The 24,644-nt window shown below is 42.9% G+C and overlaps 1 long non-coding RNA gene across 1 annotated transcript; it reads left to right on the forward strand.

The window, feature by feature from the left end:
• The first annotated feature begins 5,992 nt into the window (after positions 1 to 5,992).
• Positions 5,993 to 17,147, forward strand: LOC132659459 (uncharacterized). The gene is made up of 2 exons (XR_009599957.1): positions 5,993 to 6,348; positions 11,928 to 17,147. It is a non-coding gene; the product is annotated as an uncharacterized LOC132659459 (long non-coding RNA).
• The last annotated feature ends 7,497 nt before the right edge of the window (positions 17,148 to 24,644 follow it).

Below are 24,644 nucleotides of genomic sequence, written 5' to 3' on the forward strand. Positions count from 1 at the left end.
TCACCGACTCAAGGGACATGGGTTTATGTGGACTCTGGGAGTTGGTGATGGACAGGGAGGCCTCGCATGTTGCAGTTCATGGGGTCACAAAAAGTCGGATACAACTGAGCAACTGACCTGAACACGTAAGTGGGAATTTTTCAGAATATCAATAGGAAATAGTACAAGGAATGTCGTTGTCTGAGTCCCTGCTGGAAACAAGAGGCATGCATATAGGGCTTAAGTATCAAGAGTTTAATAGATTATGTGTTATGCAAGTATGGACAGGTTTAAGGGCACGAAAAAGAGTGAGGAGGCTTTAAGTGATTAACAGATGATGGGGAGCTGATCCCATCATGAGGCCTGAAGGACAAGGTGTCACTGAGGACCAGGGAGAGCTACGGTCACAAAGAAGATGCCCAACAGAAGCAGTGGCCACAAAGATGGGGCTCTGGGTGGCAGATCTCCCCAAATTTTCCATTATGTATAATAAACTCCATCAGTGAAGAATTCTTCGTAAAAGACTTTTGTCCCAGAGACTTATAATGAATTCCTCACTTATCCTTTGAGGCCAAACCAGATGATGTTAACAGTTGACTTAATGAGGAAGAAACTCCATTAGACCTGCTTATTTGTGTAACTTAACTCTTGTACTAGCTTTTACTTTGTTTTGAATATGTAAAAATGCTCTTAGTGATTATGATTTATGCTCCTTACTTCAACAGATCTTCTTAATGGAAAAAACATATCAGTGAAGCCTAGGATACAAAGGAAATGCAGTTATCCACCCATGCAAAAGCTCATCTAATTGGCAGAAGCTATAAACTGAGTACCACTGTGCATCTGGGGGCAGTGACCCATATTTCAGGCAAAGCAACAAGGGGAAAATGTAAAGTTCCTCTAGTTTTAATATAGTAGTGGTTACCCTAATCTCACAAATCATACCCAGAATCAACTGGGAGAATGTGCAAGGGGAATGGGTACTTTGATCTTTTCATAGTTTCCTTCTCGGTAAATAAACTTATATTTTCAAGCCAAATCTCATCTTGCAATTTCCTGCCAACTTCAGTTCTCTGTGTAGCTTACCTTTGCTTTTTCCACTTCTGGCCTCCGGCATTCAACAAACACTTTGCTTTTTTTATATTTTCCCAGATTTAAATTAAATGTTTTAGAGAAATGAGGCATGTGATAACAGTCCCTGCAGCTCTCCTCTATTGTATGACATTAATTTGGGTCTCTGTTTTCTCTCAAACTTTCAATTGCCCCCTGACTTATATTAAATACAGCTACACTGGAAGATTTAGAGGTAACTTAAGTGGAAACAGCTTGAGGCTCTAAAAAAATACAAATTGTAAAAGTCGGAATAAAATAATTACAAGCAAATTGGAAGAACAGACTCAATTTTGTCACCAATAATTTTTAGAATTTGTAATATTGTCACTTGTTATTACTCTGTTTCCACTTCTTCAGCCAAAACAAGTTCTAACAAATCTGACTATTTTTGTAGATGAATTCAATAAATTTCACACAACTTGAAAGAAATTGCAGAGCAATTACATAATGGAATCCAATTCCTTTGGATCCTACCTATATTTGCCATGATTGGGACATGAATTTGTTCAGAGTTTACTCTTCCAGTCCACGGGGGGAAGAGTTTACTAGGAAAATAATGTAAATAAGATTTCAATCTATTTAAGAAGTCAAATGGCTTCCAAGCACTTGAAGGAACCTTGAGAGTGTTAATTTGTATATAAATCAACTGTTTTGTTAATGACTAATGATTACCAATGTCCCTGACTTCCCTGACATTTAATTTGAATTTGTAGTTCAAAACATTTTTGTGAATCACAATTTTTATTCTCACTGTATAGAGACATTCATTCAACAAATATTTTGTTGTGCATCTAGTATGATGCCAGGCTTCCCCTATATAGGCTTCCCCTGAAGTCATACCCAATAAGGTATGGGCTTCCTTCAGCTCAGAGGGTAAAGAATCCGCTTGCAAAGCAGGAGCTGCAGGAGACATGGATTCAGTCCCTGGATCAGGAAGACACCCTGGAGAAGGAAATAGCAACCCACTCCAGTATCCTTGCCAGAAAAGTCCCATGGACAGAGGAGCCTGGTGGGCTACAGTCCAAAGGGTCGCAAAGGGTTGGACACAACTGAGCGACTAAGCCTGCATTCAAGCATGGTGCCAGGCATTGATCCAAAAGCTGAAAAGAAAACTGTAGACCTAAACCAGAACCTGTACCTAGGTTATATTCATCTTCCCACTCACCACCCCCACCCCAGCACCACTCCACTAAATATTGAACTTGCCCCTTTAAGGATAGAGTATATGTCTTAATTATCTAGCTCTCCAGAATGCCCGATATCTAGAACTGAGCTTGGCACATAGTATATGCTCAACGAATGTTCATTGAATGAAAAATTTCTGACTCCTAGTCCATGGTTCTTTTGTTGTAACACAGCTAATACTTATTTAGAGACAATTGTGTGTTTGGTGCTTGGCTAAGGAATATACCTCATTCCTCAAAATAACCCCAAGAAGTAGATAGGTAGATAGTAGTAATAGTTTCACTTAAGAGATAAGAAAAATGAAACTCAGAGGGTTGAAAGTATCTTGCCCAGGGTTGTATATCTAGAAAGTGGCATAACCAGCATTTGGATCACCCCAGATCAGGGGATGCTTACCCGGTATCTAACACCAATTATTTCCTCCTACTTTGCTGCCACTAAAGCCACACCCACAGCCCTTTGGTTGCACTGCCTGGACACTCCCTGAAGCCACTAAGCTCATACTAACAGGTTTTCAAGGTGGGCAAGCTTCCCTGGAGACTCAGATGATAAAGAATCTGCTTGCAAGGCAGGAGACCTGGGTTCGATCCCTGGGTCAGGAAGATCCCCTGAAGAAGGGAATGGCATCCCACTCCATTATTCTTGCCTGGAGAATTCCATGGACAGAGGAACCTAGTGGGCTACAGTCCGTGAGGTCGCAAAAGAGTTGGACGTGACTGAGCAACTAACAAACTCCTTCAGTTCAGTTCAGTTCAGTTCAGTCGCTCAGTCGTGCCAGACTCTTTGCGACCCCATGAATCGCAGCACGCCAGGCCTCCCTGTCCATCACCAATGATCTTAAAAGGAGAGCTAGGACTCTTCCCTGGAGATGATGGCAAATCCCTTTGTTTCCCTCTGGGCAGACAATTTAGAGAAAGGCCTCTGCTCTCTCGCTAGGACTTCTGCTTTCTACCATCTGTGTACCAATCTCTGAAGGGCAAGTGCTGAGGTGAAGTTCCATTCACTTCCTCCCAGCTTCCCACTCCTCCTCTTAGACTCCTCTTGAATTCTTTACCAGACCAGCCCAATTAGTCCCCTCACCTTCCTGAAGCTTTTCTTGGAAGCAATATTACAACATCGACTCTCTCATTATCTCACTCCTTCTAACTCTATGATTCTAAGAGCCACCCCTGCTCCCCGGGGGAGGGGTGGGGTAGGAGGGCAGAAGCTAATTAGCACAACTCCTTAATCCTTCCTTGAAAGACTTGAGTTACGCGCGCGCACACACACACACACACACACACCCCAAAACAAGGTATGCATTTAAAAGTGAGACAGAATTTCAGATGGATTGTAAGTAAAAGAGAACACAATTCTATTTAAGCACAATGGAAAAGTAAAGCACAATGCCTGTTTCCTGATTCTCACCACAGGATGCAATGAAGACTTTTCTAATTTACGGGTTTGTTAGCATGAAAGAAATCTCATGAGCATAAAATCAAACTGTTAACAAATTATCTTATTAGAAAGGAGTATAATTACATTGTGGGATCCTTCATCCCCCTCGTACACAGGGTGAAGGGGTTACCTTCCAGGCTGGGCCAGTTCTATTCTTGGAAACACAACCTTGTGATTTGCACTAGGGTTTTTCACCTTTTCATCTGCCTGATGTCCAGAGTAGATGTACTTGTTCAGGATATCCATTTAAATGCTGTGTCTTCTCTGATGTCTCAGCAAAATGTCCAGAGCATAGGCTGGAGGGAGTGGACAGATGCTCCAACTCTGTGGACCCTGGGAGTAACAGAGAGGTGTTTGGAGAGTGGAGGTTTCCGTGGGGCGAGCTCTGTGCACAGAGGGGTGAGTGTATTTGTGTTCCTCCACTTCTCTGCTGTCGTGACCACAACTTCTTTGCATTCTGTGATTACTGTTTATGCAGGAGAGTGAAGGAAGGGGTTTGAATTCTCACTGATGGTTTTATTACCAAGCAGGGATTCATGTACCGGGAGACACAGAAAACTAAACTCTGACAATGAGTGTTTGAAGGGCTCCAAGCTCATGCTTCAAAGACCCAAACTTCTTGATGATTTTCAGCAAGGGTTTATTTTTAATTTATTTAATTGAAGGATAATTACAGTATTGTGTTGGTTTCTGCCATACGTCAACATGGATCAGCCATAGGTATACATATGTCCCCTGCGCCTTGAGCCTTTCTCCCACCTCCCACCCCATCCCACACCTCTAGGTTGTCACAGGGCCCTGGTTTGAGATCCGGAGTGATGCAGCAAATTCCCACTGTACATATGTTAGTGTATACAGGCGAGCGTTTTTAAAGACTGTCAGGATGAGCGCTCAGCTCATGGACCTTCTTCTGACTGGTGAGTGGTGAGGTCATAGAGTGTTGTTTTTGGGCATCTAGGTCGTCATCCTTCTGGTTCCTACCAATCTGGGGTCCACATGGTTGTGGTCAGCATGTAGCCACCCTCCTCCACCAGGGTGAAGGTCTTAGTTTCTGCAGAACAACTCAAAGATACGCATCAGATTGCCTTTCTGTATCCCATCAAGGGGAACTAGGAGTCCTGTGACTATTGTCCTAATCATTAGCTGCTTGAGCCTGCTCTTTGGGAAGGCCTAGAAGACTAAAGCCCGTTCTTTTCTATCAACAAGAAATGGGGAGACAGGGGGAGCTTTTGTACCCAGGAAGGGCCTGCAGGGCCCTGTTGGGTTTCAAACCTCCAGCTTTTCTTTGATATGTCTCAATCTTGAGGGGAACAGGGGCAGAACAAGAAAGGGAATACAGTTTGGGATAGAGAGATTTATCATAAACTCATCAAGAGAACTTGGTTTGGTTTTGTTTTTTGGCTGCTCCACATGGCAGCAGGATCTTGATTTCCTTACCAGGGATGAAACCCACGTCCTCTGCAGTGGAAGTGTGGAGTCTTAATCACTGAACCACCAGGGAAGTTGAGAACTCAGTTTTAGGGGGACTCAGCTTCATTTGGGATGGTGGACAAGGCCTGGCCCCAGGAGGAACCATGTTGCATGCAAGCCAGTTTTAACAGAAACAGTCTCAGGATGGTGGTACTTCAATGAGTTAGTAAAAGTGAAGCAACCTGAATGGTGCCTGGTACGCAGGATACCATACCCAAAGTTCAGCGGTTACCCCTTGCGTTCTAGTGCAGCACCTCAGGCAAACACACGCTCACTGCGTGTGTGTTGAATGAGTGACTGTTACACTCTGTGCCACCCTGGCAGTTCCAGCAGTCTCAGGATGATCCTCTTCTTGGCTGTTCCTTGTCTTGCATCCTCTACAAAAAAGGGCATGAGCTCACTACCTGACCCCTGTATCTTGAACAAAGGGGCCAATCCTTCCACCTCTGCTCAAAGCTGGGAAGCTTCTGGTTTTGCAGTGAGTGAGGGACCCCTGTTGACAGCGAAAGAAGACAGGAAGTAAGACCCAGCTGGGTAATAAAACTGCTGCAAGTCACTGCAGGAAAGAGCAGTTGTCTCCAAAAAAAATGCAGTTGCACCAGATTTTCTAAACAATAAGGAGGATCAGTCCCTCTCAAGAGGAGAGAGTCAAGGGTTCCTCTGAGAAGGAACTAACTCCCTCAGTAAATCAGGAAACCTCAAAGCACTTACTGGCTGAGGGGAGGCCCAGCACCTCCCCTGAGTGATTCACTTGCTCCCACTGAACCCGGAAGCTCAAGACCAACTGGGCCCCTTCCTAGGAACCCTTTGCTCCCTCTTCTCCCCAAGAAGCAGGTTTGCACCTTTCACAAGACATCCTTCCATGCCCAGTGACTCCCTGCCCTGTTGATTCACAGCCTGGCAGCTCCTGACCCCTCTCTGGTGAACCCTGGCCTAGCAGGCACCCTCTTCCTTCACCTGGAGCCACATTTGGCCTAATACCTGTCCCTCAGGAGCCTTTTAATTGTGAAGCCTTCCATTCCATAAGCCAATGAAAGGTGCTGTGAGGCTCGTACTTGTAAACAGGTCCCATGTGTGGGCTCCACAGAGAGTCCCTGCTGCCTTTTTCCTCCTTCCTTCACCCTGGCCTCTCGAGGGAAGTGTACCATTTTGAAGAGATCAAAAGTAAGTTGCTGGGGTGGTTTCACCGGTTTGGGGCTCTCTTTGGGGTGATGAAATAGCTTTGGAACTGGATCGAGGTGGTGGTTGCTGAGTATCGTGAGTAAACTAAATGTCACTTTAAAAGGGCTAGTTTTATGCTGCTGCTGCTGCTGCTGCTGCTGCTACGTCACTTCACTCCTGTCTGACTCTGTGCGACCCCATAGATGGCAACCCACCAGGCTCCCCCGTCCCTGGGATTCTCCAGGCAAGAACACTGGAGTGGGTTGCCATTTCCTTGCTAGCCCTAAATAAAAAATTAAATTGCTTTTACCAACAAATATTGGCCCAGATTCTCAGGCAAATGGGTTTAGGGGAAATACTGTAAATAAAAGAATGGGGAGCTACTTCGGAGAGAGCAAGGGAGGCTTGCCTTTCTCAGGCTCCAAGGCAGAGGCTAATAGGATAAGGAAAACAGAAAACACGGTTGGCTGCCCTGCATATGCATTCCCTGTGGTGTAGAAAGGGCTGGGCTGGGCATCACTAAGGCACCAGTTTGCCCTCAAGATAAGGTTACTTGAAGGTTTAATTTTTTTTTTTCCTATTTCCTTTTTTAATTTACTTTTTAATTGGAGGATAATTGCTTTACAATGTTGTGTTAGTTTCTGCTGTACAACATGAATCAACTTTTGTTCAGTGGCTCAGTTGTGTCTGACCCTATGGATTGCAGCATGCCAGGCTTCCCTGTCCTTCACCATCTCCTGGAGCTTGCTCAAACTCATGTCCATTGAGCCAGAGATGCCATCCAACCATCTCATCCTGTCTTCCCCTTTTCCTCCTGCCTTCAATCTTTCCCAGCATCAGGGTCTTTTCTAATGAGTCGGCTCTTTGCATCAGGTGGTCAAAGTATTGGAACTTCAGCTTCAATGTCAGTCCTTCCAATGAATATTCAGGATTGATTTCCTTTAGGATGGACTGGTTTGATCTCCTTGCTATCCAAGAGACTCTCAAGAGTCTTCTCCAGCACCACATTTGAAAAGCATCAATTCCTAGGTGCTCAGCCTTCTTTGTAGTCCAACTCTCTCATCCATGAATCAACTATATGTATACATATATCCCCTCCCTCTTGAACCCCTCTCTCCCCACCCCTACCCTCCAGGTCATTACAGAGCACCAAGCTGAGTTCCCTGAGCTCTGCAGCAGCTTCCCACTTGCTCGCTGTCTTATACATTGTAGTGTATATGTTGCTGCTACGCTATCAATTCATCCCATCCTTCCCTTCCTCCCAGTGTCCACAAGTTTGTTCTCAACATCTGTAATTTCATTATTATAGGACAACAACATTTCTTTTTTGTGAAGAGTTCCTTTGACTGAGTTGGTGATAATTGGTCATTCGAGTTTCCTATACTAAATCACTCATCCCTTAAACAAACATTTCTTGAGTCTGAGAACCAACCCCTAGAAGAGTTCAAAGGCTAAACTATTAAATAAAGAAGGCAGACTTCACAGAAAAGGATTGCCTTCCACTTCTGCCTTCAGTAGAAGCTTCTGGAGGCATCCTGTACCTGGGTTCAAGTTGCCAGAGAAAATATTAATACAAGGTGCCCATCAAATTTGAATTTCAGATCAAGAAAAAATACTTTTTAAGCCTAAGTATCTCCAGTGCTGTATTTGGTCTATAATTATACTAAAAAAAGAAGTGTTCATTATTTATTTGAATTTCAAATTTAATGGGATGTTCTGCATTTTTATGTGCTAAATCTGCTAAATCCGATTTCTAGAATTACAGATGACCCAGGCTGCGAGTTTGGAGAATGTATGGTCTCCTCTAGGACATGCGTTCCCCCACTTTAGCCTTCTCCCCTCTGAACATTCAGGCTCCCAAAATGATTGTGCAGCTTCAAGTACCATGAGCCTCAAATTTGTAACAAATGACCAGTGGCTAGTTTCGTTTGTTAATACCCTGCTGGTGGCCACAGTAGCCCTTATAATTTGCACCAGCAGCATCAAACCTTCCAAATGGAGACAAGTTGTTTGTGATCGGATGGAACATGAAAAGGGTGGAGCTCAACCCACTTTGAAGCAGCAACCTAGCTCCATTAAGAAGTGCTTTGTCTTGGCCTCACCCATTTCTGGTGGAAAACTTCCTGGGGAGTTGCTTCAAGGTGGGCCTGCTGGATTTTGTCATTCTCCTCCTGCTTCTGTTCTCCTGTGTTAAGCTTAGGCCATGAGGGCTAGGTGATGGGAAGAGGAAGTCTAGCCACAGTGTGAAGTTCTTGCAGACAGGAACTCAACACAGCTTGGTGATGGTCCCCTGATGAAAGCTGGACAGCCATTCTGAAAGTCCGCTTGCCTCAGCTCAGATTTGGACCCTAGGACAGTAAAACAGAAAGAGATCGCTGTCGGCTTCTAACCCCTGCAAATAGTTGACAAGATTGGTAATAGCACCCTCCCACATCATCAAGACGACCATTCAGCCCTGGTGCTTCATGTGCTTGAAGACTGAAGGAGAAAAAAAAAAGGTTTGGCTCTCTTGATGGAACTCACCCCTGAGCGCATCCACCCCTGCAAAGTTCAAACAAATCTGCTCCAGGCTGGGGCGGCGGTCTTGTCATGGAAGTCTCCCTCGTGGAGGCAGTTGGCCAGACCCCCTGAAACACACAATGCTTTGGCCCCGGCTCAAAAAACACCAACATTCATTGCCGACAACGTTCCCACCTACCACCCGTCCCCACCCACCCCTTCCTGGAAAGTGTGATGCAGGGTGGTGCCGGGGGGGCAACTCCAACACCACCACCTGGGTCTCCTGAGCAGACCTGGACGCCGGCCCGGAAGCAGCCCTGGCCGGCTGGGTGCACAGACAGCTTCTCCGGGCTGTGTAGGGGGGTGGCCCAACCTTATTCTCACAGTTTTCACTTCCTGCAGGGCTGTGCAGTCACGTCTGTTGGCTTGGGTCTCTGTGACCTCGGATGATATGGGAAACGGGGGGCTGCTGGGTGAAATTGGGAGGCCGGGCTGTGATATGCCACCATCCGGCTTAGGGTGGGACGCTTTGTCCCTGAAGAGGGAGGGTGACTTCCCACCACACCCAGGCCCAGCACAGCCTTTCCAGGGTCACCGGCCGTCCCCTTCTCTCCACGCAGCCCTGAAAATACAGGCCACAGGCTGTGGCCCAGTCGCCGTCAGAAGTAATCCGAACCTGGCGGGGCGGCTAACACTCAGTGCTTTGTCTACTGCTGCAGGAAGTCTTAACTCCCTTTAGGATAGCTGAGTTTTGGAGACCAGTGGAGGAGGGGTGTGGAAAGTATAAAAGCATACTGTCAGAGGTTTGCTCACAAAACAGTGTCGTGCTGAAAACTTCCAGTGATTCCAATGGCACTGACTGAAATCCTACACTCCCATCGATTTCCACTAATCCAGAAATCTCATCAATACGACATGTTTTTCTCAAATGTTTCAAACTGGAAATAGATGGACTCTATCACATCTGCTCAGTCAGACCCGGCGCCCGGCGGCCTCAGCTAGATCCTGAAGGGAGCAGAGTACAGATGAAATCTGACTTACTCAAAAGGGGGTCCTGGAGAAGAGGACACAAAATGATCGCTCACAGAGTAGGAGAACCTGATGATAAGACAGACCTTCCTCCTTTCAGATGCGGAGGAGACACTGAATTTCCTACTCGACACGATTCAGATTCCCGAAGTGACGCAGAGAGACTATTCCCAGGTTTTCTCCAGCCAGCCTTTGTGGAGGGTCTTTTATGTGCGTGCATGCTAAATCACTTCAGTTGTATCTGACTCTTTGCGACTCTAAGAACTGTAGCCCACCAGGCTCCTCTGTCCATGGGATTCTCCAGGCAAGGATACTGGAGTGGGTTGTCACGTCCCCCTCCAGGGGATCTTCCCGACCCAGGGATCACACCCATGTCTCCTATGTCTCCACTGGCAGGCGAGTTCTTTACCACTATCGCCAACTGGGAAGCCTCTTGTATGTGTCTCTTATCAGGTTTCTCCTCAGCTTGGGGCTCCCTATCTGTCATTCCCCTGCCTGGGAATGCTCCAGCCTAGAGGATTTTCATCCCTCAGTGTATCTATCCCTTCCTCAGAAATGTTTCCTAACCACCTCTTTCAACTTTAGCTTAGCTTCTCTTATTTGAATTTGTTATTCTTCTTGTTACCCTTAGAGCACTTACCACAAATGGTGTTTTCACATTTAATTGTGTGATGATATATTTACCATAGAGCTCCTTCCTAAGCTAAAATCTTTGTAAAAGCAATATTATGGGTTGAATTGTGTTGTCGTTGTTATTGTTGTCATTATTATTAATTATTATAATAACAATTGTCATTATTATTATGTCAAATAATAATAATTATTATTATTATTATCATTGAGCAATGGCCCCCCAAATATGTTCTGTCCGATTTCTTGGAACATGTGAGCTCTACCTGACAAAAGGAACTTTGTAGGCATGATTAGTGGAAAAAAAGTGAAAGTGTTGGTTGCTCAGTTGTGTCTGACTCTTTGAAACTCCATTGACTGTAGCCCACCATATTCCTCTGTTCATGGAATTCTCCAGGCAAGAATATTGCAGTGGATAGCCATGCCTTTCTCCAGGGGATTCCTGATCCAGGGAACAAACCAGGTCTCCTGCACTGCAGGTGATTTCTTTACTATCTGAGCCATTAAAGATCTTGCAATGGGGAGATTTTCCTGGGTTATCTGGTTTGGCTTAATGTTATCACAAGGATTCATATAAGTCAAAGAGGAGAGGCAGGGTCAGATGTGATAATGGAAACAGAGGTTGGCATGCTGGAATTGCTGGCATTGAACATGAAGAAAGGGGCCACAAGCCAGGGGATGCAGGCGACCTCTAAAAGGATTGGTGACACGTTCGCCCCTGGAGCCTCCAGAGGGAACATAGCCCTGTGTCTACCCTGACTTTAGCCCAGTGAAGTTCTGTCTGATTTCTTACCAATAGAACTGCAAGAGAATATATCTGGGTTGTTTTAAACCACTGATTTGACTTATGTGGTAATTTGTTGTAGCTGCAATAGGAGACCAATACAGTTATTATCATTTAACATTTGTATGCTGTTGAATCCAAAACTTGACCTGAGGAGGTTATGGACTTCATTCAGTCTTGTCTGGAAACCCAACCTCGTCACCCGCCCTTTCACTTACTTTAGATCTTCTCTCTTCCTTAGACTTCTTCAGGCTTTCAATTTGTCATTCCTTTTGCCTGAAATGCTCTACCCCCAGCTCTTCACATGGCTTATTTGAAGCACTTGGGTCTGGAAATAAATGTCACTTCCTCAGAGACTTTCTCTGACCATCCTTCTAAACTTTCCCCTCCCCACCCTTCTCTTTCTCATTACCCTATTTTATTTACTTCATAGCCTTCATTGCTTTAAAAGAAGACTTAATTTTTTAGGATAGCTTTAGATTTACAGAAAAATTCCAAAGTTAGTACGAAGTGTTCCCATGCACTCTACTCCTGGCCCCAGTTCCTGTATTATTAACAGCTTACACTAGTGTAGAACATTTGTCATGATAAATGGACGAGTATCGACACATCTTAACCTAATGTCCTTTTTCTGTTCCAGGATTGCATCCAGGACACCACAGTACATTTAGTTTTCTCTTCTTGGCTGCGATAATGTTTTTGATGACCTTGGCAGTTTTGAGGAGTACATGTCAGGTACTATGTAGAATGTTCCTCCATTGAGATCTCTCTGAAGTCTTTCTCATGATTATTCTGGGGTTCTGGATTTTGGGGGAGAAAGACCACAGAGGTAAGTGCCATCTTTGTCACATTATGACTTACGATCTGGTTTGATTTATGCCCAAACACTTAAAAAAACATTTTAAAATTTTGTTTATGGCTGCCCTGGGTGTTCGTTGCTTTGCTCTGGCTTTCAGTTGCAGTGAGCGGTTGCAGGGCATGAACGTCTTATTGCCGTGGCGTCTCTTGTTGCGGAGCATGGGCTCTAGGCGCGCAGGCTTCAGTAGTTGTGGTGCATGGGCTTACTTGCTCCAGCGGATCCCCGACCAGGAATTGAACCCATGTCTCCTGCATTGGCAGGTGGATCTTAGCTATTACGCTACCAGGGTAGGTCTGGTTTGATTTACGAATGTTGATGTTGACCTTGGTCACCTGGCTGATGTAGTGTTTGTCAAGTTCTCTATAAAATTACTCATTTCCCTTCATTTTGATAGGAATGGAAGGAAGTCAACACACACAGTCCACACTGAAGGAATGGAGAGTCAAGCCCTTGTTATTTTTTAAGTTGTTGTATTTATTTGTTCAATTATGTGTTTTGGATGACTCCATTTCTAGGCTAATTCATAGCCACGCTCAGCCGCCTCTTTAACTTGCTGCTTCCAGGCAGATGTAGGAATGTCAGAGGCCTATTTTCCTGTTTCCCTCCTCACAATGAAACAGAAGGAAGTCTGGTATGTTTGGGGGGAAGGTGTTTGCTTTGCTCACAGGAGAGATAGACACAGTTGCTCTATTGTTTCCTTCTTTCTGCCTTGAAAGTGGAATCCTGGAGTTGCCGCAGCCGTCTTGTGACTATGAATGAATGACAGGCATGGTGGCAAAGTCAACGTGCTAAAGATGCCAGAGCAGAGAAATAGAAAAAGCTTGTGCCTTGGATGACAACTGATGCCAACCATGCTTATCTTTGGATTTCCTGTTATATGAGGGGAGTTTAAGCCACACCTAGTGGGGTTTCCAATTATTGTTCAAAATGTTCTTAACCGATAAGGTAATTCTTTCATATCTTTTTCTAAAGGTGAAGTTCTTTAAGGGAGGACAGAGACCTAGTCTGTCTTACCCATCTTTATGTTTCCAGGGGTTGAATTAGGGTAGATCCTCAGCGTCTTTGGGCTGTGTGACAAGATGATGATAGTTTAGGGGAGAGGTAGGATCTCAGGGATATTTCTTTTAAGAATAAGGGAGACTGGAAAATAGTTGTAGGATAATGAGAAGGCACCCAAAGAGAGAGGGAGATGGAAGGTATAAAGGTGAGAAAGGGAGAAGATAACTCATACAGGATGGTCTCAGAAAAGGGAGAGGGGATGGGATGCCATTCCCTGATAGAAGTGTATGTTGGATTATGAAAGGTAAAAAAAAAAAAAAAAAAAATCAGAGAGGCTCTTAATCTCTTCAACCTGGGTGCATCTGAGAATCAGCCAGGAAGCTATGGAGACTCTCCCTGCAAAAAAGCATGTAGTCACACGGACATCATTTTACATTTATTTTCATGAGGTTCATGGATGCCGTCCCTGCATTCACTCATGGCTCCCTAACTTGAATTTCAGTACCAGTACAATTAAAAATAAAATGAGAAAAATTGACATCAGGATATCAACTTTTGGGGGCTTCCCAGGTTGTGCTAGCGGTAAAGAGCCTACCTGCCAATGCAGGAGACTTAAGAGATGTGGGTTCGATCCCTGGTCAGGAAGATCCCCTGGAGGAGGGCATGGCAACCCACTCCAGTGTTCTTGCCTGAAGAACCCCATGGACAGGGGAACCTGATGGGCTACAGTCCATAGAATCACAGAGTCAGATACCCCTGAAGCAACTTAGCACAGCATACATCAACTTTTTAATTTAATCAACTTAATTTTGGCTGTGCTGGTTCTTCATTGCTCTCTCATTGTTCCTCTAGTTGCTGAGAGCGAGTGGGAGCTACTCTCTAGTTGCAGAGTACAGGTTTCTCATTGTCGTGGCTTCTCTTGCTGCAGAGCACGGGCTCCAGAGCCCATGGGCTTTTAGTTGCCTGCGGCATATGGAAATTTCCCAGACCAATGTCCCCTGCATTGGCAGCAGATTTTTTAACTACCAGGAAAGTCCCAGGTTGTGTGTGCTTGTGCTTAATCATGGGGTCTTTGTGACCCCATGGACTGTAGCCCGCCAGGCTCCTCTGTCCATGGGATTTTTCAGACAAGAATACTGGAGAGTGTTGCCGTTTCCTTCTCCAGGGGATCCTCCTGACCCAGGGATCGAACCCATATCTCCTGAGCCATCAGGGACATTCTAGGTTATCAACTTTTAATTGTCCTAACTAAAGATATTAAAAAATGAAACAGTTGCAATCTCTGTCTTTTCATTAAAGAGTGGTTATTGTAGGTTCAAAAAGGCAAGAAGGAGCTGATCCCAAATGGTATAGTACTTATTATCTATATTGAATAAGTTTAACATCACAGATAACTTACTGCATTTTCCTTAACAGAACCGTAATGTAGGTTTATGGTCAAACGATCTGAGCTCAGCCCTGCCTCTTATGTGTTGCATGATATTGGGGAAGTTTCTAAACCCTTCTAAGCTTTGGTTTCTTTAGCAGCAAAAGAGGAGAAAACAGAACCTACCTCATAGAGTTGTGGTGAGAATTAAATAAGATCACGTCAGTGAACCCATCCTAACACCCAAGGATAGCCAGTTAGCTTTTAGGGAAGGATCTCTCTAAATATGGAGGTAAAAATAATTATATTAATAGATATAGCTAGAAAGATACATAACCACACACACAAACCAGATGCTTGTGTGTATCTCTTTATACTCTGCTTTCTCCCCCTCCTAAGAATAGACCGTGAACATCTTTCTGGTCACTGCATATTCTATGACATTCTGAGTGGTTACATGGTAGTCTATAAAATGATGTAGCTTCATTTATCTAGCTGATCTTGTTGGACATTTAATTTGTAGGAATGCCTTGTTTTATCTTGCTTTGCTTTATTGAGCTTCACAGATTTTTTTTTTTCAAATTAAAGTTTTTTGGAAACCTTGCATCAAAGTTGATCAATGCCATTTTTCCAACAGCATTTGCTCATGTCCTGTCTCTATGTTATGTTTTGGTAATTCTCACAATATTTGAAAATTTTTCATTGCTGTATTTGTTATGGTCATTTGTGATTAGTGATCTTTGTTACTGTTGCAAAAAGATATCTCACTAAAGGCTCAGATGATCGCTAGAAAATTTCAGCAATAAGATGTTTTCTAATTAAAGTGTGTACATTGTTTTTTACAACACAGGGCTGTTGCACATGTGATAGACTATAGTATAGTGCAAACATAGCTTTTCTATGCACCGGAAAACCAAAAAATTCACGAGACTTACTTTATCGCAATATTTGCTTTATTGTGGTAGTCTGGAACTGACCCTGCAATATCTATGAGATGTGTCTTTATTTCCAACTTTTAGCAAAGATAAACAACTCTGCAGTAAACTTCTTTCTAACTAAAGTTTCTTATAGCCATGATTGTTTCCTAGAAAACAATTACTAGGTTTAAAAATGTTATGTCAAAGATATATACTGTTTAAATTCATTTGCTTTATAAAGCCACATTGACTTCTAAAAATTTTGTGCTAATCTAAAATTGAAGAGAGTAGGGAAAACCACTAGACCATTCAGGTATGACCTAAATCAAATCCCTTGCGATTATACAGTGAAAGTGACAGATAGATTCAAGGGATTAGATCTGATAGATCTAATCAGGCACTTCAGTTCTAGACTGCCTGAAGAAGTATGGACGGAGGTTTGTGGCATTGTGCAGGAGGCAGCAATCAAAACCATTCCCAAGAAAAAGAAATGCAAAAACGCAAAATGATTGTCTGAGGAGTCCTTATAAATAGTTGAGAAATGAAGAGAAGCTAAAGGCAAAGGAGAAAAGGAAAGATATACCCATTTAAATGCAGAGTTCCAAAGAATAGCAAGGAGAGATAAGAAAAGCCTTCCTCAGTGATCAATGCAAAGAAATAGAGGAAAACAACAGAGTGGGAAAGACTAGAGATCTCTTCAAGAAAATTAGAGATACCAAGGGAACATTTCATGCAAAGATGAGCACAATAAATGACAGAAATGGTATGGACCTAACAGAAACATAAGATATTAAGAAGAGGTGGCAAGAATACACAGAAGAACTATACAAAACAGATATTCATGACCCAGACAACAATGATGGTGTGATCACTCACCTAGAGTCAGGCATCCTGGAATGCAAAGTCAAGTGGGCCTTAGGAAGTATCATTACGAACAAAGCTAGTGGAGGTGATGGAATTTCAGTTGAGCTATTTCAAATCCTAAAAGATGATGCTGTGAAAGTGCTACACTCGCAAATCTGGAAAACTCAGCAATGGCCACAGGACTGGAAAAGGTCAGTTTTCATTCCAACATTACTTTACCAACAAAGGTCCATCTAGTCAAAGCTATAGTTTTTCTAGTAGTCATGTATGGATGTGAGAGTTGGACTATAAGAAAGTTGAGCACCAAAGAATTGATGCTTTTGAATTATGGTGTTGGAGAAGACTCTTGAGAGTCCCTTGGACTGCAAGGAGAGCCAACCAGTCCATCCTAAAGGAAATCAGTCCTGAATATTCATTGGAAGGACTGATGCTGAAGCTGAAACTCCAATACTTTGGCCACCTGATGCGAAGAACCAACTCATTTGAAAAGACCCTGATTTTCGGAAAGATTGAAGGAGGGAGGAGAAGGGGACGACAGAGGAAGAGATGGTTGGATGGCATTACCAACTGGATGGACATGAGTTTGAATAGGCTCTGGGAGTTGGTGATGGACAGGGAGGCCTGGCGTGCTGCAATCCATGGGGTCGCAAAGAATCGGACATGACTGAGCAACTGAACTGAACTGATACTTCTTATAACAATCTGTAAAAGTGACTATTTCTGAACTCCCTCATAGTGCTATATATTTATTTTCCTCTTCTAAATTTTTTCTTTTTTTGAGAGAAGAAATATCATATCTATTATTTTAATTTATATTAATGTGATTACCAGTAAAAATCAATTTTTTCAAATGTTTATTGACTGTTAATTGTTTTGTGAATTTGCTATTATATCTTTCACATATTTTAGAAATATTTTCATTTTCTTATTGACTAGTAGAAATTCTTCATATAATAATGTTAATCTTTTGTCATTCAATTATATGGCAGAGGACTAGGCCATTTATGTTCCTGAAACCTAAAGAGAATACAATGAATGACTTTGACCATTACCTGGGACTTTGAACTGGGAAGGGGAGCTTGGTGGAAGGTCAAGGGGTTATGACCTTCTGAAGTGGTGCTCATCTCTGACCTTGAAATTCTAACTGTAGAGGGCAGTGAATAAACCAGATCAGAGCTGATGGCTGGGTGAATTGGGGGAGGTTGTCCAAAGACCTAAAGATGGCTTTGGATGCTGACAATAATCTTGTCCTTTCATAGAACTGGAATCTTTAAGTCAATTCCTTGGGGTCTGATCAAAGAATTTTAGATCCACAAACAGCTGTCATTGACTGATAAGACCACAGGACTTTAACATTGCCCTTGTTTCTTATGTCAGTAGCATCTTCCTTCTGTAATGGTTCCCTTTCTGCTTATTCACATGGTACAACATTCCTTATAGCCCTAGGAAGCATATTGGCTATTAGAAACAATATATTCTGTAATTATGACCTTTTGCAGAAATGCATAAAAACAACCATGCACGTGCCAAGCCCTTAATTAGTATTTGTCACACTGAATGAAATGAAACTTCTCAAAGTATCACAAAGCTACAATTCTGATATAAAATAGCAAGTTTTTCTTTAAAAAAAAAAAAACGTTTCAGAATGTCGGCAAAATGTCAATAATTGACTTTGCTTTTAGAATGTGGTCAAAGAGATTATGACATGCTTTATCTTTTCTCTTTCCTTCTTTTTTAAACCTTAGGTTGGTATTTGCAGAAAGTGGAAACCCATTTCTATCCATAGCTGCTGAACTTGCTGAGTTTGGTCTCCTACCAACCTAGCAGCAGCAGCAGCAGGTAGGGGACCAAACTCAGCAAGTTCAGCAGCTATGGATAGAAGCGGGTTTCCACTTTCTGCTGCAGTGGCAGGCAGTATTGGAAGTATTTACCTTTCTTTCAGTTTTATGAAGCTAAGTGTGTTAAGTTACCTGGATATTTGCATAACACACATTGTCCTGGGTTTGTTTGAAGGATTGTAAAGTAAATAGTTTTTTGGCTTTAAACTTACGTGGCACTAAAGACGTAGAAATTAGTGTTGGCTCAGGAGACAGATTAGACTAGGTATTATAAATACCCAAGTATGTCCCTGGATTAGGGTCTGCTATTACAGACTTCAAGACTTTCTGATTAAAGCTAGGAATACTATGCTGAATTATGTTGCTTTCCATTGGTGCTGCTGCTTTCTGCCAAGCCATAGTTCATGACAAAATTTTGCCTGTTCTCAAGCTGATGAGAGGAGCCAAGACTTATAGAATACCCTTTTTCATATATTTGGTGCCAGGCACCACTTTTCATATTAACTCATTCAATCCTGATAACAAAGCAATAAGATAGGTTGTATGAGGGCAATGAGAGTTGCTGTAACAAAGAAACCCTAACATTTTATTGGCTTAATCTAAGAGATGGTTATTTCTTATCCCATAAACTCATCTACAGGTATTTGATAAGGAGGTTCAAACTTCTTTACTCTAATAGCTTTCCAATACCCTAAGCACCCCCAAATCCTTCTCTTTTCAGCTAGCAACTAGACAACAAAAAAGGAGAATTTTTTTGTTTTTAACTGATGAGGCCTGAAAGCGTGAACGTTTTCTGCTATGACATTTGCCAGAGCTCAGACATATGGCCTCATCTAACTGCTAATATTTAAGAAATATAGTCTAGCTGGATTTCCAGGTAAAAGAGGAAATGGTCTTGGTGAACTATGTATCTGCCATAGCCTGTCCTTTGGTTACTGAATAACCTTACTCACCTAACCCCTTTTCCCACACAGACGACACTCTTATCCCCTCCCCAGAGGAGACGACCCAATGTCCTTTACAGTCATTACATTCAGCTAAAACTTCAGGATTTCTGGGTGGAATGGGGACTTTTCCCATCAAGATGGAGTGTTTGCCTCATTGTCCATCAACCTCTGACTTGAAAGGAGAAGCTGCTGTCTCTGCCCCATTCATACGCCATGTAAAGTGTTGGGCAAGAATGAGATAAAGTGATACACATGCCCATTTGGAAAGGAAAGAGTGGGAGACACACAGCACACATCCCTGGTGATGGTGGAGTCCTGACGTGAGCACGTTATGTGGTGGCCCTGTCCTGGGTGTAAAAGTAAGTTCCTTGGCTACACCCTTCTTATCATACCCTTCCCTGTCCTTTGCTCTCTGTGGTCCACCTCTGCCCTCTGGAAGGCTCTTCCTCAACTGTTATCCTCCATGGCCAACCAATAGGAACCTACGGGATATTGGGGAGCTCATCCTCTTCGAGGACTGCATGGCTTTTGAAGCCCACTTCCTGCTTGAACAAGTTTGGAGACTCAAGAATTGCTTCAAGGCCCTCACTGTCAAAGACCTTTAAATCTAGGCTCATTTTTTCATTGACAATGTAATTCCCTAAAAACTTAGAAACCTCCAATCTTTGCTTCTCAATAATTCCATGATCAGAAGTTCATACAAAAGTTTTTTCCCATATAGAATTTTTCAAGTTTCATCTGTTTCTTTGCTTCTTCATTAATGCCTTTCTCTTGAGTGGCTATCTTGAGAGTATCTGAGATAATAGGCAAATGGGAAAATCACACTCTTACTCAGATCTTTGTCAGTAGGTGTGAGTCACAAAGGGCCTTTGCCTTTCAGATAATCTTGCTATATGGAGTCCAAACGTAGTAGGCTTTTATATCCCTTGGGATCCTGTGTTTCTGGATTCTCAAGCCTCTTTCTCATCTTTCAAAAACTGGCCAGTCATTCCTGAACATACTCTTTCCTGTAATTCATTGTTAAGAGCGGAGTTGTGTAAGTAGCTGCCACCTTAATCTTGGGCCCTGGATGCCTCACTCACCTCATCCTAGTCCCTGCCCTGGGAAGGGTCAACACATCCTATTACTCTGACCCTTCCCAACCACCTCCCCTGAAACTAAAGGCTTAGCAGACATGCTGTCTGCCGCTGAAGGCAGCATTTTATAAAACACGTCTCCTTCTTTCCAGTCTATTATGTCACTTTCCTCACCAATTACCACTCAACTGCTAAGTCAATACGATATTATTTTAGGTTTTTATTGTGGGAGTACTCCACTTCTAGGTACCAATGGTGCCTTGTTTGGCCCAGCTCTAGATGCTATAACAAGCTTTGGCGTTTCAGTAGCTTAATCCAATAAAAGTTATTTCTTCTCACGGTCAAGCCAGTGGAGGCACACTCTACATGATGCTTCAGGGCCTCAGTCTACTGCCACGTGGAGTCCTGCCATGCCCTTGGGGCAAGGAATCCTCAGCTTCCAGGCAGTAGATCAGTAGAGTCACAGAGGATCATCCATGGAGGGTTTTAATGTCCAGTCCTGGAAGTTCAATTCTGTCCACATTCTGCCAGACAGAACTCAGTCGTGTCCGCATCTAATACAAAGGGAGCTGAGGGATATCATCTGTAGTCACACGCTCAGCGAGAAGGATCAGGCTTTGATGAACACAGGACAAACACACACAGCACCAGAACCGAGCCACCAACCAGGCCGTCCTCTGTGTCTTCATAGCGTGATGATCTCCTTAAAGTACAGATGTCCTCACAGAGGTCCAAGTGCTTGATCACACCTGAGAGTGAGAGAACAGAGTAAGGTTTTGTGTACGTGTGTGTGTGTGTCTTGTTTAATGGTAATTTACCACAACCTTTTCTTAGGGGCAGTTTCTATAAAGATAGAGACTAAGGTGAACTCGACATGTACCTTCTACCTCCAATTTTTGTCTCTGAAGATGGCTCAAGGATTCCTCCCCCTACCACTGAGGTGTCTGACGGCAGGGAGCTGGGGCTGATAGACCACAGGGAATGTGTGTCTGGATGGGAGCATATCAAACTAAGGGGTCGGGCAGCCATCCCTTTAGAAATGCTGAGTGGTGGTGGTTTCCCCCAAAGCAGGGCTTGAGTATATGTAGTTTGGAGGAGTGATCCAGAAGGTACAATCAAGGAAGTAGGAAAGGTAAGTCAGGGCAGAGAGAAATCCCCAAAGCAGGTTATTGTCAGGGAAAAAGGCACTCAGTTCCAGTGGGGGCCTTCTGAGAAACAAGGTGGAACAAGCTCAGCACTGTACCCCTGAAATCAAGGTGGCGGGGGCATTTCCCCAATAAGTCCCATCTGTGTCACTGACAGTTGGCCCCCGAGCACTAAACATCCTCTCCCCCATCTATGGCTTGTGTTTACAGTCTAGTGAGCTCCTGTGACAGGCATGAACAAAGACCTCTCTAGGCACCTGAGAGGCAAAGTGGTCTGCTGGCCCAGGAGCTGTCCACAGCTGCAGGGGAACTCAGGTGGGCCAGGGAAATTGAGGCACCTGCTACAGGTGGGAAGAGGCACAAGCAGTGAGAAAAAAGGACCCTGACATACGACAGCCTCTGAAAACCCACCGAGCAGACATCAAATACTGTATCTCTCTTTTGGGTGGAACCAAACTCTGCCTCCCTCATGTACCAACTTGTATTAGCAGCCAGCACTGACTGAATATTCATCAGGTGCCAGGAACTATCAAAGGGCTTGACATAAGTCATCTTATTTTAATATTCATCGACCATCTTCCATGTTCCATGGGAGAAGCAAGAGCAGGTAAGAGTTACTCCCTGCCCCTAATTTAAACTATGGCAGGAAGGCAAATCTTGGCAAAACCCAAGATTTTGCACAGCAAAGGCTATAACGACAGCAAAAGGGTTACAAATAACGATGGAGTTTCTGAAGCATGAAAATAACTTCTGAATGGTGGATCAGGAGTTCTTGAGGAAGAAGGAAGCATTTGCCTACCCTGGAAGGATGGGTATATTCGGGGAAGTGCATTTGTAGACAAAGCTAGAGTGTTTGGGAAGGTGGAGGGGAAGGAGCCAGGACGAAGGGTGAAAAGGAGGACAATACGGGCATTGCCAGGAAGCTGTCGCAATACGATCATACCCAGGAGTGAGACAAATCCCTAATCCAGATGTGATGTGAAGGTTGGAGGGAGCCAGATCAAGCGTGAAACTGGCAGATGGAGAACATATCCAGCGGAAAGCATGTGAGAGAGGAGAAGTTTGAGGGAGGAGGGAGATACAGTGGGGTGGAGGCGAGTGATTCATTCAGGAACAGTGCTGTGATTGCTAAGTGTCTGTAGCAATCCATTCAGTCGCTCACTACCCTTCATTCATTGTTTTCATGTATTCAACAAGTATTTATTGAACACCCACTGTTTCAGATACCTGTTTAAATAATGGGTATACGGTAAAAAACCTCTGACATCACGGAGCAGACACAGACAATATCACAGAAATAAAATATCTAGCATGTCAGATCATAGGTGGTATGGAGACTAAGTTGGGGAAGCAGGGGGGGGGGGCAACGGGAGTGCTATCTGGAGAGAAAGGTTGGTATTTTAGAAAGAGTGGTCAGGGGTGGTCTCCATAGAAGAGAGACATTTGAACAAAGACCTGAAAGAAAAGGAGTGAGCCGCGTGGCTCCCTGAAGAGAGTGCAAGGGCAAAGACCCCAGGTGGGAATAAGCCTTACGTGGCCCAGGAACAGTAGGGAGAACAAATAAGGCTGAGCAGAGTGAGTGAAGTGCATAATGGTGTTGAGGTCAGAGAGAGGAAGGCAGACCAGATGGTAAAGGTCACTGGTCTTCAGTGGGGTAGTACCATCTCGTAATTAATGTTTTTTGAAATTCATGGAGATGTTTTTGACTTACAGTGTAGTTGCGCCTGAATGTTAAAACACATATTTTCTTACAGAGTACTTTCTCTGAATTTGTACCTTATTTATTTACAGTGAAAAATACTTGACATATGATATTACATCAGTTTAAGGTATACTCATAAGTGATTGGATATTTACATACATTATGAAATGCTTTCTGTGTTAAGTCTAGTACCCATAAAGTCTGTAACTCCAAACAAAATTCTTACAATATTATTGACCATGTTCCTTATGGTTTATTCCAATTCCCAAGGCTTATTTACTTTATAACTGGAAGTTTGTACCTCTTAATCCCCTTCTCCTATTTCATCCTCACCCCATCTCTCTGGCTGGTAACCACTAATATTTTCCTCTTCATTGACAAGTCTGTTTTTGTTTTCTTTGTTTTGTGTTTTAGATTCCACTTATGAGTGAGTCCATATGGTATCTATCTTTCTCCAGCTGCCTTATTTCACCTAGAGTAGTACCCTCTAGGTCCATTCATGTTATTGCAAATGGCAAGATTATTTTTACAGTTGAGTGATATTTTATTTTGTGTTTGTATGTATAAAATATCAAGTCAAAATGGAATAAAAGTTCACCCTTATTTGCAACCATAAAATTATTAGAGTAACTATTCAGATCTTAAACTAAGATTTCTTCTAGTCCAGCCTAAGTATTCTTAAAAGACTGTAGCATCTCTAGGTCAAACAGTATGTTTAACCTCTGAATCTGTAGGGCATTACATCTAGGAGATATTTGCAGAATGAATATTTGTTAAATAAATACATTCTAGTACATTTTTAAGGATATTTTTATTAGGTATATTTTTAATGTGGTGTAATCACATATCCATTTCATTTATTTCCTAATTTTACTTACTATTTTATAATTATGTATATGTTTCATTAATTATCATTTTATGACTGCATTATCTACTATATGGAAGAACTGCAGTTCTATTTTCCACCTCTTCATTATTCAACATTAAGACTCTTTCAGTCTATCAAAATAATAAATAAAACATCAATGAACTTTTTTTCTTAACAAGCTCTTTAACTGTTTTAGATTATTCCAGTGGAGTGATAAGATTTCTTGATCAAAGGTTATGATAGTCAGAATATTTACCCATATCTGTTTCTCTACTTCTTTTGCACAAGTAGGAAACCTCATTTCTTAGCCTACTTGCCATTGGGTAGGAATAACTAGTTCTGGCCAATGAAAGGTGAAGGGAAGTGAATACTACCTCACTACCAATCTGAGATTAGTAAATTGAGTGATAAGATGTAAACCTTTGTTATGAGAATCTACTGGGATTGTAGAGTTAATTTGTTATCACAGCTAACCTAGTTTATCCTGATGATTACATAGACTTTGAACCTTATTATGGATTAGAGTGTACATTGGAAAATTGCACAATGGTAGGTACCAGAATGAAGCAGGGCAAAGGCTAATAGTGTTTTGCCAAGAGAACGCACTGGTCATAAAAAACACCCTCTTCCAACAACACAAGAGAAGACTCTACACATGGACATCACCGGATGGTCAACGCCGAAATCAGATTGATTACATTCTTTGTAGCTAAAGATGGAGAAGCTCTATACAGTCAGCAAAAACAGGACTGGGAGCTGAACTGTGGCTCAGACCA

This window comes from Ovis aries, chromosome 3 (genome assembly GCF_016772045.2).
Source record: "Ovis aries strain OAR_USU_Benz2616 breed Rambouillet chromosome 3, ARS-UI_Ramb_v3.0, whole genome shotgun sequence".
Taxonomy (NCBI): domain Eukaryota; kingdom Metazoa; phylum Chordata; class Mammalia; order Artiodactyla; family Bovidae; genus Ovis; species Ovis aries.